Source organism: Triturus cristatus, chromosome 1_2, assembly GCF_964204655.1.
Source record: "Triturus cristatus chromosome 1_2, aTriCri1.1, whole genome shotgun sequence".
NCBI classification, from domain to species: Eukaryota; Metazoa; Chordata; class Amphibia; order Caudata; family Salamandridae; genus Triturus; species Triturus cristatus.
In genome coordinates, this window is record NC_140580.1 from 599,230,148 (window position 1) to 599,246,981 (window position 16,834).

Sequence of the window (16,834 nt, forward strand, 5' to 3'; positions counted from 1 at the left end):
GGTGGACTCTGCAGGCAATGGAGAAGGTGCAGTACTGGCTCTGCAGGTTTGGTTTGGGTGTTACCCATTGTATATGCAGGTCAGGCGGTTAGTTTGTGGAGAGATATAGTACAATGAAATAGCTTATGTAACCATCAAGGCCAGAAGGTCCCCTTATGTACTTCGCTAGTGGTGAGTGTTAATGAGGCTGCAGCAGAGAGGGTCTTGGTCTGTTTTCTCAGGAAAGAGATTAGGGGTTAGAGATAATACGCAGCTCCTCACCTATAGAGTGTCTCCACTGGTGGTTCACTCCTGGGTTAGTCAGCAAAGCCTAAGGCAGGAAGCTTCACTTAGTGGGCCCAAACTTTGATCAAGTTCAGCAGTCAAATAGGGTTGTATGTGACCATGATTTTGCGAGCAGTTGATCGCCTTCAGGCTCATCGTGATTAGTAGGGCGAGAGATTGTAGAGGGCCCCTGCAGCAAGACAAGAGGGCTTTGCACTGTCGGGGCAGTTCTTCATCCACCATTCACGACACTGCAGGCCTGCTCCAGTGTTATTTAATCAGCCCTGGACAGGATGGAGAGAAGAGCCAGTCACAAGAGGGCATGGGCAGGGCCCATACAGTATTGGCCCCCAGCCCCTCTGCGGCTTGATCAACCTTGCTCTGCAGATCGGTTGTCAGGGCCACAGTCCTTCCACCCAGCAGCACCCATGTGGCATCAGTCAAGCCTCTTGGTGCAGCAGAGGCCCTCCAAGGATCAGGCCTGCCCCGGCGCCATAATTTAATTAGCCTGGATCGCTGCGCTACAAGGCCCAGTCCCATTCAGGTGTCTCCCTTACTCTGGTTCCAGAGCGCCTGGGGTTACAGTTATCATACACCCTCCTCACAGTTGCACAGCAGGGGCAGGGACTTCCGACACAGTCATGGGCTGCCCCCGCAGGAATGTAGTAGGGCTCTCCAGTATGGGCCAAGCCCATGCCACCTGGGGGCTCGGCCCATGTAGCAGTTTTTGCATGGGGTCATTGCTCACATTATTATTCAGCACTAATGAGGGACTTCTACTCTTCTCCTCATTTCATGGTGGCGTCTGCAGTTCACAGCCACAGTCCCCGTGGCCGAGCCCCCACTGCCAGACTCCCCCCCCCAGCCGGTGGGCCGGTGCAGGGGTGGGGGCAGTGATTATGGCACCGCTGCAGCCAGAGACCTCACCTCCCTCAGCACCCCTCTGTATCTGGCAGGTCCTAAGTTCCAATGCCAGGTCACCATGCGGCTGGGTCATACGCACAGTTGTTGATCTCGGGGATGAACTACAAAAGTTGGATCGTGAGAACCTGAAGACTTTAACGCATTATTATTATGTCCTTTATGGATGAGAACTTTGCCCCTCTGATCTACAAGATGAATATTTGGCAGGAATTTCCTTTCCATAACTTGACCTAGAGACCCAAGATAAATTACAACACCTTTTAACTTTGGAAGAAACACTACTGGACATTAAAACGCTTTCAACCAACAAAGCCCCAAGCCCTAATAGGTTGCCTAACTCCTTTTATAAGGTCTTTCCGGATGTACTGGCCCCTTATCTGATAAACACATATAAATCATTCTTAGATACTCAGGAGGCAACTCTAGCAATGAAGGAATCACTTCTCACATTGATACCCAAACCAGCTAAAGACCCTCAGCATTGTGGGTCATATCACCCGATCACGCTCCTCAAAAGAGATGTGAAGATTTTTTCCAAAAAAGGCCAAACCAGCTATGGCTGGTTTGGCCGAGGCTGATATCATCCTACCAATCAGACTTCATTAAGAACAGGCATTCAGGCTACAACATTTGACTAGCCCCTAATGTGATTGATAAGTCCATTGCTACCGTCACACAGGTTCTCCTTCTCTTGCTGGATACGGAGAAGGCTATTGAACATGTGGATTGGGCATTCATGACTAAAACATAGGACCTCCTGGGGACCCCAACTAAAATCATTTATTTTAGCAAACTATGTTAATCCCTCTGCAAAACTACAGATCCATTCTCACCTCTCAGAATCTATACAATTGACCCAGGGCACACCACGAGGATGCCCCCTCTCACCTTTGATTTTTTTCTCTTAAGCTGAAACCCATGTTTCAACAGGTAATGCCCAACCTTTTACTTACAGGCAGGGACCTTAAGAACAGACAGATCAAAATGGCCTTGTTTGCCGATGATTGCCCTCTGCTTTTTGACTAGCTCTTCCAGATTTTCCCCCCACTCTCCTGACAAAACCGGACTACTTCCGCTTAGTAGTAGCCTTTAAGGTTCATTATCAAAAATCCATGACAATTGGGGTGGGGAAAGATCGAACAAGGAGCGAGGCTGAAGCAGCGAGACATGTACTGCATCTAGTTTTGAATTAGTTCAACTATCTGGAGGTGGTCGTCCCGCCCACCCATGTCCGCCGTATTACAGAGCAATGTAGCCCACTTTTGGACATCCTTTTTAAGGATCTCCATAGATGGGTTGGGCTGGAGATCTCCTGGAAAAGACAGATAAGTTGTGTGAAGATTAACTTCTTGCCTAGATTGCTAAATGTCTTCCGGTCTCTCCAGGTGCGCATCCACACAGACGTCCTTAAAACTCTAACTTGGAAGATGTAGGGCTTCATATGGAGTCATGGCCAACCGGGATAGCTAAGTCTCTCTTGTTGAGAAACCCTGAATTAGCACACCCAGCAACACACAAGCTGGCACCCAGCTAGCTATAAACAGAGCCTTTCTCAAATATTATTCTAACCTATATACTGCCCAGCCCCTGCCAGCAGGATCGGGCCCTATACAAGCGTTCCTCGTTTTCCCAAGCCTTCCTGGAGTAACAGCAATAGAAAGGGGCGAACTCGGGCCCCCCTCATAACCAATTAAATTCGAGGAGCAATAAAGGAACTATCCAAAAATAAAACCCCAGCCTCCGATGGCCTCCCCACAGAGTTCTACACCACTTTTTCTACACATATGGTGTATAGAGCTTCGCTTGATGCCAGCACACTAAGTTTTACCATTGCACATGCACTGGTTACTTCACTTTCTTTTAAAACCCAACAAACACCCCCCTGATATGGCCTCATACAGGCTTTTTTCCATCCTTAATAACAAAAACAAAATTCTCAGTAAAGTATTAGCTTCTAGATTGCTTCCCCTACTCCCTAAACTACTTCATTGTGATCAATGCAGCTTTTTCCTCAACAGTAACACTTCTCTTAATAGTCGTCGGTTGCACTACGTGATGATGCAGCTCATGGGTGCTTTGACTGGGTGGAGTCCATATCACTAGGCCTCAGACAATCGCTCGACACACTTAGCTGGGAATATATGTTCGCAACCCTTACACACTACTACGGCATACCTCCCGGATAAATCTGCGGGGGAAATTTGCTCTACTCAACCCTGCCCCTCGAGCACGTACTGGCCAATACATGTCAGCCCTCTGCCAGATGCAACGGGGCACACACCAAGGCTGCCCCTTTTCACTGATATGGTTTGTACTACCTTTGGAAACCTCGGCTCAGCACGTACGCCAAGAAGCAGGCACCTGGGGCATCCCTATAGGACCCCCTATGTACACCATCTCCCTATACACGTATGATATAATTTTATATATCAGAGGCCTCTGCCTAAATATGCACAGCCTGGCGGACCACTTTGACCTCTATGCTTCCCTATCTGGATTGCAAATTAATGAAAATAAGTCCTATGCGTTCTCCTTTGAAAATAGTTACAACGGCCCAATGCTGCAGTTTGTGGATATGATTCTACAAGTGGACCCTCAAACATTTCGATATTTGGGAGTACAGATATATCAGGAAACGCTTGGTGTCCGGTAAGGTAACTTGCTTAAAACCATCACGCCCCTTATACCACAGATGGGCTTTTGGACTACGCTGCCATTATCCATAGATGGGCGATTGGCCCTTGTCAAAATGGTAATGTTGGCCCAATTACTGTACTATTTTCTTTACCTAAAGGTGCCTATCCTGGCACGATATTTTAAACTCCTAAACACTTTATCAATTGATTTAATCTGGAAATATGGCCGGCGCAGGGTTGCTCTCAGCAAAATCCAGCTCCCCCCATATCGAGGACATATGGGTGCTCCTAACTTTAAATCTTACATTATTGTGGGGCAACTTCAGTGGCTTTCCTTCTGGTTAGTTCGCCGTAACCTACCAGAAACTGAGTTCACTGAGGATAATGTTTGATGAGGCACATGCCATAGATTGTTATGCCCAGTAGCCTCCACCCCAACGGATGTACCACTGCTGCTCTGCTTAGCCCTCCCCTGTTGGAGAATGGTGCTGCGCTATTCCTCACCACAAATCCCCTATGCCCAGAAAATACCTCTAATGGGGCTCCCAAAGGCAACTGGGATGCTCACAGAACAAAAAGTCCTACCATGGACACAGTGAGGGATAGAGGTGGTTGGTGATCTTTTTGTAGAAGGAACCTTGCTCGGTGATGCTGACTTTATACATGCTCATAATTTACCACATACCCTATTTCTCACACACACTAGCATAATTCACTATGTACGACGGCACTGGGCGCTGGACGGTACTGAACCCTCTTTTCATGAACTGCTGCAAATCATACACATGATAGGACATGGGCGACATCTAGTCTGATGGCTCTTTAGGGGCATCCGTGCACATCTACGATTTCCACTGACCTCTCTCTAGAACAAATTGGAAACAGATCTCACACCTCCCCTTCGGGACAAAGAAAGGGATTTTATGCTGGAATATCCCCAGAAGATTTCCTGTAACTCCTGAGTTAAATGTATCCAATTCACTATTTTGCACTGAGCTTATCTTACCCAACACAAGCTGCATACCATGTTACCAATGATCTCATCGGCCTGCCCATGCTGTTGCGCACCTGATGCCAATCTAGTACCCATGCTATGGGAATGCCCCATATTGACTCACTATTGGGCACAAATCTCATCTATTCTGTCAGAGCTCACAGGCCATCCGCACTGGCACACATTTGAATGTTGTATACTAGGCATATTTCGGAGGCCCAAAAATAATAAGGAATCTTCAAGCTTCACTGACTTGGTGCTACTGCTGGACAGGTACTGGAAGTTCACTCAGCTACCGTTATATCTCATTGGCATGAAGAGGTACAGAAATGGACCAAGGCAGAAAGTAGTGAACTACTCGGTGAATAATATCGAGGCTTGAGAAAAAGCATTTGTCTTAGAATGGTCTGCCTTGCTGGAATCTTTTAAAACCCTACACACAGAAGATCAAGGAGCTGCCTCCACCACTATATGGCGATTAACGTTTCACGGTGTAACAGGATTAGTATTTCTAAGATGTTGATAAGACTAAATATTCCATGACACCTGGTTGTTCCAGTAACATCATTCAAACTGATTATTTTGCTTACCTAGCATTAAGTGCTTGCACTCCATTGACCAGAAAAGCAGGCTTTAAAATTGGCAGTACTGGAATGTTTAACATGTTAATTCAACTAAGTGGTGGGGTCTAGTTTAACGTGGGTGAATACAGGGTTACATGTTCTTTTTTTTTTTTCTTTTTTTTTTTTATAAAGATGTTATTATTATTTTGCCCACGAGGTACAGTACAAAAAAAAAAACATACAATTAATACTTGAGGATCACATTTTCTATCAAAATACAGTACAAATTCATATTATCCAATGCATGTTAAAAACCAATAGAGCATTAATTCATCTTTATAATTAATATCACAAGGGCCTATTTGATATTTACATATCATTACGAAATTAATTCAAGTCAGCTTCAACTATCATTCACAGCTTCCTTCCAGCTATAAATAGGTTCCCATATGCGCCTGCCAAGTTTTTTCCCCTCTCTTGCCCTTTCTTTCATAGATCCCTTTCTCCATATTATATATAGTTAACAATTTAGCTAGCCATTTCTGTAAGGATCGGGCTGATTGGTCCAGCCAGGCAGAGGCAAAATAATACGTAGTGCAGCCATAGCGAGAAACAGGAAGTAATCATGTGAGTTTTGTCTTCCGCTCAATTGAATCCGCAGGAGTATTAAAGGTGGATCTAGAATTGCTTGTAAATTCAGAGTTTGGTCCATAAATTTTCCTATTGCTTTTATTAGATTTACCAGCAGGGAGCAGGTCACGAACATATGAATTAAATCAGCTTCAGAGCTATCACACCGGGGGCACCTAGTTCACTCCTGTCCACCCCATTGCGCAATCCTTGCCGGCGTGTGGTACAGCCAGTAAATCGTTTTGAAATGCTGAGCCTGCAGTCCCGCTGAGCATAAGATACTTTGACCAATTACTAATGACTCAGAAAATCAATTCTGTTCTATACCCAGTTTATCCGCCCACTTTTTCTCGTTTTTATCCAGGTCATCCGGTTTAAATATTTGCAGTTCAGCATAGATTTTCCTAATTGTGCAGTTCTCTCCCGCTCTTATGACATCTATAATTACCGATCTCTGAAAGCTGCAAGCCCCCCCATTTTCCCTTTAAGAAAGCTCCGTAGCTGCAAATATTTAAAAAAAAGTCTTATGTTAATCCCATGCTCCTGCTGGATATCGCTAAACATCCGCATTCCATCAGTGCCGATCAGATCCCCCAGCCCCCGCAGCCTCTTCCCCTCCCACTCTAACATAATTGTATCAGAAAAAATATCCAGGAGCGTTGGATTTCTATAAAGCTGTGTATAATAATTAAACCTGACAAGACATATTTTCTTTTTAAATGCAGCCCAGATTTTATGTGCAGCCAACAGGGTCTTAAATTTCGTTTTTTTATAATAGCTAGGTTCGGTAAATTTCATAAAACAATTATTAGCGTCCTCACCTAATAACAATTCATATACATCTGGAGTGCCTAAGATATCCCTGGGGTCACCCGCAGTCCTCCCGACCAGAGCAAACATATATTGAAACACCGAAGCCCAATAATACATCTTGAAATCTGGGACTGCCCACCCTCCTCTCTCCCTAGGCAGTGACATATATCTTATAGCCTGCCTGGTTTTCCCATGGGCTCATATAATATTTTAGTCTCCCACCCATGATACCGCATTGGACTAATACTAATAGAGGCTTCCAGCTTACTTAACAGGGGATCGATGCAAAGTGCGAAAAGCAGGGACGAACAGGGGCAGCCCTGCCTTGTACCACGATTAATTATCACTGGTGCTGTATACCTCCCATTCACTTTGATCCGAGCCTTTGGAGCTTTGTATAGAGCCTGTATGGCCTTAATGTAATTGCTCCCAATCCTGAACCATTTCATCACATCCCAAAGGTAGTCCCAGGAGACCATATCAAACGCTTTTTCAGCATCCATGAGTATTAAAGCCATAGGGTCCCCTGAGCCCTCCACTGCATCAAATAGAGTTATAACTCTTCGGGTATGTTCTGTAGTCCCCGTTCCGGGAATAAAGCCATGTTGGCAGGGATGGACCATATTTCCTATTATTTGATTCTGGCGGGTTGCCAAGGTCTTTTAATAAATTTTTAAATCGCTGTTCATCAGCGTTATTGGCCTATATGAGCCCGGTTCTCTTGGTGGTTTACCCTTTTTTAAGAAAACTATCATGTCCGCCTCCGCTCATGAATTGGGGATAGAGTCACCATGCTGGGCTTGACTAATTATATAATTCATTCCACAAAGAGTATGCAGTTCCTCAGGGTGGACAAAGTGTGCAGGAGGAGGGGGATATTCCTAGTCAGAACTAGAGTCCTCACAAACCCAGCAAGCTAGGTGTCATGCTTCATCATATGGACTTGCTCCTCGTCGGGTCGGCATTGCAATACCCTACGGGCACCCTTAAAGGGGCTCTTTGGTGGAGATCTTTTGTTCCTTGCCATATGGTGCTGTGGGTGTGAGGGCTCTAAACGTAGTGTAGATGTGGTGAAAGTGAGTGAGGTTAAAAAAGGTTGGATAATCCAAATAAACTTTAATTAGGCTGGTTATCCACCTTCTTAAAAGCAATTAGAGTGGCCGCTCTCTGACGCTATGGTCCAGTGCAGGTAGGCTCAACTCTCATGGTCTGTTTGACATGTTTCATGCACTGTGGTCAATACTGATCCATGGCATTTCATCAGGACCTAGTGTGTGCACTATCTACACGTAGTGGTTGGTGAAAGAACTCCTACCTACCAAGCTTCATGGATGCGAGCATAACGTCCCGTCAATCCTAGTGATGATCTAACTGTAGGGAAAGACTCACTCCATTCGGTGTTTGGCTCCAGATACCAATATCGTGGTGTCCTGTCCACACGGGACGTGCGCCAGTAGACCTACCGTGCCAAGCCTGAAAACCGGAAAGACCAATTATAGCCACCAGGTCCGGTCCAGTAACCTCACAAAATGTTTCATAGAACTCTAAGGGGATTAGATCTGGTCCAGCAACTCTCCCAGCTGGGAGGCTCCCTAATGCCCCATATATCTCCTCCTGAGTCAGCGCTGTATCAAGTGCCTCTCTATCTTCGGAATCAATACTTTGCTTCGAGATTCCCTGTAAGTATTCTTGGTTTAATCTCTGTTCCCCTCGTTGTTCTTCCCTATATAGATATTCATAAAATTAGCGTAAAACCTCCCCAATACCTGAGCCCTCTATTAGCTTTCCGCCACTGTCCATAATATCCCTAATTTCCCCAGCCGTAGTTATTTGCCTGAGTCATACTGCCAGAGTGTTCCCCACCCTTTCTCTAAACTCATAGCACTGTTCCCTTCCTGCCAGAAATATTTCAGCAGCCTTACTTGCGGCAAAATCCCAGATTTCTGCCTTTGCTATTGCCAACCTCAGTATTATATCATCGAATGATTTACTCATTTGTATCGAGCTAGCAAGCTCCTCCTCCACATCCATCAGTACCTTGCATGATGTTTTCATCCATTGACCCTCCCTCTTCTGCCGACCCAAGCTAAAACTCAGTGACTCCCCCCTCACCCCGGCTTTGAATGCATCCCAGACAATCCCAGGTCTATCACTCCCTCTATTGATCTCCCAGAACCCCTTGATCCATTCATTCATATGGGTCAGGTATTCTGTATCTTTTAAGAGACCTCACTCAAAGGTCCAGCCCTTCTCTTGTCTTTCCGCCCCTCCCCAGGTGAATGTTAAAACTAAGGGATTTTGATCTGAAATAACCTGGAGGGTGCTTTTCTATCCTACATCTTGATTTTAAGGAATAAGACACGAAGAAGTAGTGGTGCAGAAAAGAAAAAAGAATGTGCAGCCAGGGTCAGTGGGATTTAGCTGAGCCCAGATGTCTATAAGCGTGTTATTTTGAACCAGATTGGTAAGTGCCCCATAAACTCTTTTCTTTCTGCCTGAATAGCGACTCCCCCCCACAAGACCCTCCAAGCTGTCGATATTAAAATCCCCACAGATGACAACTGGGGAGGCCCAAGTTGCTAATTCAACATCCAGGAACTCTAGGACTTCGGATCGTCCCCAGTAGAGCCATAGATAGAGCATAATGTGAGTGTTTCCTCTTGCCACTTAAATTCAGCCAGCACCCAACGGCCCCATTTATCAGCTATTTTCCTTTTAAAGACAACATCATTTCGGCGAGATAGGATGGCAAACCCTCTTGTCCTAGTACCCTGTTTGGTGTTAATAATTAATTTAAAGCCCAGCTGTTCCATAAGATTAGCCCTGCTATGCTCAATATGAGTTTCTTAGACGCATAATATGTCTACCCGCATATTTTTCAGGATCACTGCCGCCCTTTGTCGCTTACTCAGATCATTAAGGCTGCATATATTAATAAATGACATCCGGAGACTCATTGCTTAATATTAGTCATCTTGCCCTGCGCGATCCCTACATTATCATGTCTTTTGCTTCTTGTTTTAGCCCTTTGATTTCAGCTCTTTGATCCTTCATTTTTAAATGCACCCTGTATTGATTCCTCGTATCCCCTACATTCATCCTCAAGTAGTGTATCGTGTTGTGCAGTACCTTGACCTCCCTCCCAAACTTCTCTGCTTGGACCCCCACCCCCCCATTCCCTACACAGGCAAATAGGTCAGGCATGACCTATGCGTGACCGCTGTGACTCCCATCTCGATCCACTCTTGGCTCCCCCCCCTGATCACCCCAACTCCAAATAAACTCCGGAAAAAACACCCCCTGTGCCTCGCTTGTGTCTTGTATTCCTAAAAAAGTGAGAGAATGGAAGAAAAAGCAGCAAAAAGTAAAAAAAAAGAACATATCTATACAATTTAAGGAGGTAGGAGGGCTCATCGCTTAGTTAAACAGATAAGAAGGCTAGCTGATTGTCCCCTGTGTTAGACATAGAAATAGAAATATCAGCCATACAGCTTACAAAAGCCTATGCCTATAGGTAACCTCAGTTTAAATCCTACCGCAGAGGAAATAGTTACACCCACCCACTGCCCCCTTCAGCTCGAACAGGTATTCCTTTGCCTTAATCTCAGAAAAGAACATGCACACCCTCCCTTTTACAATGACCTTGAGCCAAGCAGGGAATAACAGATAGGCTTCACACCCTATCCCCATCTCCTCTCAACAGTTGGATGGCAAAAGTCTGGACGAGCAAAAAACATATGGTCCTTGTATGTTCGTTTTGCTTCCGGTCGTGCTCTATCCAGAATGGCCTGCCGAAGAAGAAAGTTGCCGATTTACACAAGGATGGCTCTCGGGTGCTCCCCCTGTCTCCCATCATTACTCTTCCTTTGGTTAAAAGGAAAGCGATGCGCCCCCTGAATCTCGATATCCCAGTTCCACTGGGCCAGGTCCGGAAATGCTCCCTTCAGAAGTTTAACTACAAAGGACATAATGTTTTCGCCTTCTGTTTTTTCCGCAATGCCCAGCAGCCTCACATTATTAGTGCGCTGGCGGTTCTCAAAATCTTCGAGTTTCCACATCACATCATCGAACTGTCTCTCTTGTGTTTCCTTAAAGCTCTGTAGTTTTACCATTTCCTCTTCCAGAGTGCCAGTTCTTTCTTCAACATGTGTGACCCTTTCGGCCATATTGGGGCACAGTTTATTAACTTTTCGAAGTGATCCCTGCAGTTTCTTGGTTGCTTGGTGTTCCCTCTGACTTTCTAATCTCGCCTCACCCTGCATCTGCTTTTAGGGTAGAATACACCTGATGATGATGATGGTGAGGCAGAGAGGGCAGAAGGAGCCTCTGAATGTCCAGTCTTCTCCGGTATGAACAATTCCCCTTTCTCCATATACGTTTGAATTGTTGCAGAGTAATCCCATTTAAGTTTCCTTGCAGTATCATTCTTAGAGGGGCTGGTGCCAGACTTAGACTTAGATCTCCGTTTCTGGGATAGGGTCCTCAAGATTTGGGTATTTTGAGTAGTTGAGGAGTCCCCAAAGGAATCATCAGATTCAGACCCTAAAGATGTATTCACATCGCTTGTGGATGAAATGTCTGTATCATCATTTAAAGAAAATAATGTATCCCCCTCTGGAGACCGTAAGGCTATTGAATTTAAACCTGCACCCCCCTTTCCCCTCTAGCCCCACTCAGAGCAAATTCACCAAGTTCCGACAGGCCAATTTTCAAGATATTCTCTGCGAAAGCGTGAACCATTGAGCCAGTCCCGCTCCCATCAGAGTCACCACCCTCATTGTCGATCGGCTGTGCAGCTGCTTCGACTTCCTCATTAGGAGATACCCTCACATCCCCCTCAAAGTTACTATGGTTATCTTGTGGAATGCACTGTGATATCTGTGATATCGGTTGTACCTGCAATACTTGTCCCGGTTGCACACACGGTCCCAAGACAGGCTCAGACCGCTCACCCTCCTTCTCCGGCATCTCCTGCACTGGTACTGATCGGTGAGCAGCCTCTTCAGATGAGTCAGAGCCAGGGGGGCAGCCTCACGCATGCTGAGCTCTTCCAAGCGTGTTTTGTGGTTATTTCCAGCCGCCGCCATCATAGCTGCAAAAGCCTTTGCAACTCTAGGCTGGGGCATACCATTCTCATCGCACGGCGCACGCCGCCCGGTCCGACCATCAGCTCCGCCCTCCCGAGGCTTTCCCGTCTTTCCGGTGGTTTCCTCGGTCCCTGTTTTCTTTGCTGGTGCTCCTCGGTGATTTTGTCCTGATCCCTTCGCCGCCACGCTAATCTCCTTCGGCGGGTCTTTCACGCCACCGTCTTTTGTGGACCTGGTTGTTTTTGGCACCATCAGACCCCCGCAGATTGGGCACCCTGAGTCCCGTTGTCTTTCAAGATCCGTCAAGTGTATCCTCAGCCCCCGACTCGATCCTCGTCTGAACAGCCAGGTGAGCAGCCGCTCTATCAGGTAGGTGTTCGGCGGCATCCCCTCGGGGTTTACCGGCTTAAGTCAATCCATCAGGCTGAACAGGGGAGAGAGCACAAACAGCAGCTCTCAAAGAGGTCAGTCATCGGCCATCTTGCCCCTGGTTACATCACTTACATGGTCAATACTGAAATAATTATTGCATTGTAAAACGTATCTACACGTCTTTCCTCTGAAAGGACTATTGCTTGCACTGAACTCCGATATGTAACGCAGTCAAGCTATGTACTGGTGGAACGCAATATGTACCTTTTTGGAAAATGCAATAAAGGTCGTTTAAAAAAAACAATTAATGAATTTGCCACTGAATACCACTTTTGAGGCATCTCACATTGTTACCCTCTTTACCTCGTCAGTTCATGTCCTTTAAATTAATTGTTTGCTGGCCCTTTAAAATTTTCCCGAATTACCAGATCCTTAAACATTATCTCATTTATTTTTCAGGCTCTAAAAGACAGGTCTTCCAGGGTGGCTATATGAATTCATGCCATTAATGTCACATGATTGGAAAGTTCTCAGTTATCAATGACAGAAGAACGAACCCATGGGTGAAAAGAGGGAGAGACAAAAATATAATTGATCCTGGAATTTGAACAATGCACATTGGAATAAAAAGTGTAGTCTCTTTCCCTTCCAAAGTGTATGCACCACATGTCTATCAATTTCATATTGCTGAGGCCTTGCATCAGAGAAGGTGGCAATCTCAAAGTTTGCCAGGTGGAATGGGACCTATCCATACTAGGTTCCAGTGCTCCATTAAAATCCCCTTCTATCACTAGCTTATTACTAGATTGGAGTGCAGAAAGGGAAGAGCTAAGTGAAAAATCAAACTTTGTTCTTGTTTCCATTGTAGCTTGAGGCAGTGTTCGACACTGATCAACAGTGTTTCTCCCCCAATGGGTCCGATTACCATGACCAACCTATGTCTTTGTCCCTGGCTGTAGAGTCCAATCTAAAAAGGACTGTCGCTCCCACCAAAATTGTTACCCCTTTTGTTTCAGTCACTGGGGTGGAATGAAATTAGTGTGGGAAGTATAGTGATGAACAAGTTTGGCGTCACCAAGCAAGAGGTATGTCTCCTGCAGGAGTACAATGTTGGGCTTCTTGAGAGCCAATGAAACAGGGACTTTGTCTTGATGGGGGAGTTCAGTCCCTGGACATTTAGAGTGAGTATATTTAGTATTTGTGATGTGTACTGCATCAAGTAGATGGACGTGAAGCTATAACCTAGGTTGCGTTCTACCCTACTACCATGTTAAGTGTAACTATGGAGTCAACATTCAAGCCTGGTGAAAAATAGAACATAACCTCAAACAGAAAACTAAATCACAGAACATTCGACAATTGAGTTCCCCACCCACTGTGAGGCCCAATCCATGCTTTCAGGGGCTAACAATGGGAAGGGGAGGGACAGAAAACATTTGGAAAGACGCAGACATCCCACCGTTCTTTACCCAAGGGTCGAGCCCCAGAGGGTCAGAGGGGAAGATCGTTCCTATGTACCTTGTCCAGTGGGCCTATGCAGGCCAGTTGTGGTCCTGGTATTCATCATTATCCTACAAAAAAGGACTGCAACAGGGCATTCCGTTCAAATTGTTGTAGGGTTATAGAAAGTTCCAGGCTGTAGTTGACATATTCTATAAGATGAAAAGTCAAATGTTCTGGGGTTGTGAGCCATCTCCTGTAGGGGATGGACGCTCCTGGTGACTCCTTTGTAGGGTGTTGGTCACCCTCCAGGTGTATTAGCGCAAGTGCCTCTTCATGCATAGTTACAATGGCAGCCTTCTCCCTGTAACAAAATCGAAGACTAGTTAGAAAGCCCCACCAATATGGTATTTTGTGATTCCTGAGATAGTCTTTTGCGATCTTGAGAGATTTCCACATAGCTATCATCGTGGCAGAATTATCTTGGTATAGCCCCAAAGATGAGCCATGGAGCAGTACAGTGTCTGACTGTCTGGCCATTTTCAATAACTTGTCTTTTTGCCGAAAACAATAGAATCTGAAGTGAAAACCACCTAACCTACTTCTGCCATACACCTTATGAGAAAGCCTTAAACCGGATAATCATAAAGCACAATTTACTCTTTGCGATTGATGCTTAAGGAGAGGGATCTGTTCATCAGCTGTCCTTTGTGGGGAGAGATAGAGGTAGCGCTATTTATCATGCTATCCCCTGGGCTCTTAGACAAGATTGGGACTTCAGACGTCAGCTCTTCCAAACTTAGCGATCACAATCCCCTGACAATAACTCTCAAACTCTCCACCCAAGTGAAAACTAAGACAGAATGTATGCCTACATTCTACTTTGAAATCGGGGAGTTTGTATGAAATGGGAGAGCATAGATCCTAATCAGTTCTTTAGTGACATTATAATAGGAAAGCGCTGTGAAATATTGTGTTGTTTTCCACCGAGTCTGCCAAATGCAAAATGCTGGAAAGTTTCACAGAGATATGTGACCTTGTAGCCAGCATGTTGACCGTAAAAAGACTAGCAAAATATCTGCCCTCCCAAAAATCGTTTAACCATACTTGTACAGCAGCCCTTAAAAACCTAAAACGAGAAACTAAAGAATGACCGCCAAGCACAGAGGAGATTAGATCAGCTAGGCATGAATAGAAACCAGCCTTAGACATGAGGTGGGAAGAAATTAGAGAAAATGCTTATGAGGACTCGGAGGTGACCACAAAACAATAGTGTGGGGGGATATTCTCAAGAACGTGTGATGACCATCGCAAAATTAGCTTAACGCAACTCTTCATATCGCAGTTTATCACGGGAAAATAACTCTGTGTTAACATGGTATTCCCAAGCCAGCGGCACCATGCGATAGTCCCACATTAACGCGTCAAATGACTACGCTAAAATCAACGCGACTCCGCAAAAATGTGAAACACCAACACGAAAAAAGTTGCGATGCCCCAAATCGCGATACAAAAATCTGCGACAACCAGCGACAGGCCTGCAATTCCCACGCGTCATGCGGGAAAATGCACTATAAAAGCAAAAAAAACTACACCAAAACCAAATCAAACTGCGTAGCACCATGGATGCACCCGGACCGAGTGCAGAGGACAACCCGAATCCCACAAGCCCCACGGAGGACCAGCCAGGAACCCCGTGTTCGGGGAAGGGCAAGGAGAAGAAGAAGAGGAAGACCGGGTTCAGTCCGCAGGAAGACCGGATCATCATCATGGAGGTGATAGAACACTAACAACAACTGTTCATCACCTCCACAGCATCATTGGCACCACAAACGGAAAAATGGCAGTCCATCGTCACCAACTTGAATGCAGTCGGAGTATCGAGGAGGTCAATGGAGGAGGTCAATAGGCGCTGGCATGAAGTGCACAACCAAACCAAGGAGAAACTCGCTGCCAACAGGAAGGCAGCAAAGGCGACTGGAGGTGGGAGTCCTGCGCCATAGGAGAGCTGGATGAGCTGGAGGAAATCGTGGCCACACTCATCAGTATGGAGACGGTGCAAGGAGTTGGGGGTCTGGACACAGCTCGATATGACCTGACCCAACAGCAACAGGGTGAGTAATGACTAGGGACTGGGGGAACGGAGGGAGATGGGCACAATGGCACACATGCACAATCATATGCAGCACACTGCACACCCAAAATGAGCGTGGAGCATGTCCCTGATACCCTTGGCACACTGCAGCACACATAGAAACACCAAGTAGGCCCCTGTCCACAAACTGCACAAATGGGCCCCCTCCATATCACCAATGCCACAACCTACCCATGCACATTTGATGATTGCTGATAAGCAGCAGCTCTGTGATCCACACGGGCAATGAAAGAGACACTGCATGAGAGATAGCATGACTGCAGTCACAATACATGACATGGTGCACGAGACGACTTTGAGGTGGATGAGTGTGGACCATATCCGTAAAGGAGCAGGTCACACTCTGACACATCCACGTGCACCTACAACCCAGGACGTCAAAAACACATTTGCAGACAAACAATGCACAAGAGTACAAAAACTGTCTAAGAGCACAAATGACCCAAGTCGCAAACATCCCAGCACCAGAAAAGCACACAAGTCAAAGGCACACCGACTCAAAAGGATAAGGGGCCGCCAAATCAGAGCTGCAGGGGAGACTTGCCAACAATACAGCACACACACATAGCAAACACAGTACATCAACAGTGACAACAATGTCGTACAAAGTGCAACCCTTACACCACAGGACAGAGGACACAACTGGTGCCGCTTGTGCGTAGTGACTGGCCAATCACATCTGGCATTGCATGACACTGTGAGATGATAATGTACAACTACAACCTCACATCCGTCATGTAGTCGAAATGTCCACTGTCTCCCATCAAATAGCCAGCTTCACCAAAACAGCCAAAATGTACACTGTCATGCAGTAAATGGAACACACTGTTAACCTGCATCTCCCCGTTACATTGCAGAGGGACAACCAACACCTCCTGTAGAGCAGACCACACATCTCTGCAGTGATGATGAAGGGGACACCCTGTGGAAACTAGCTGAAATCGCTGTTAGCATCA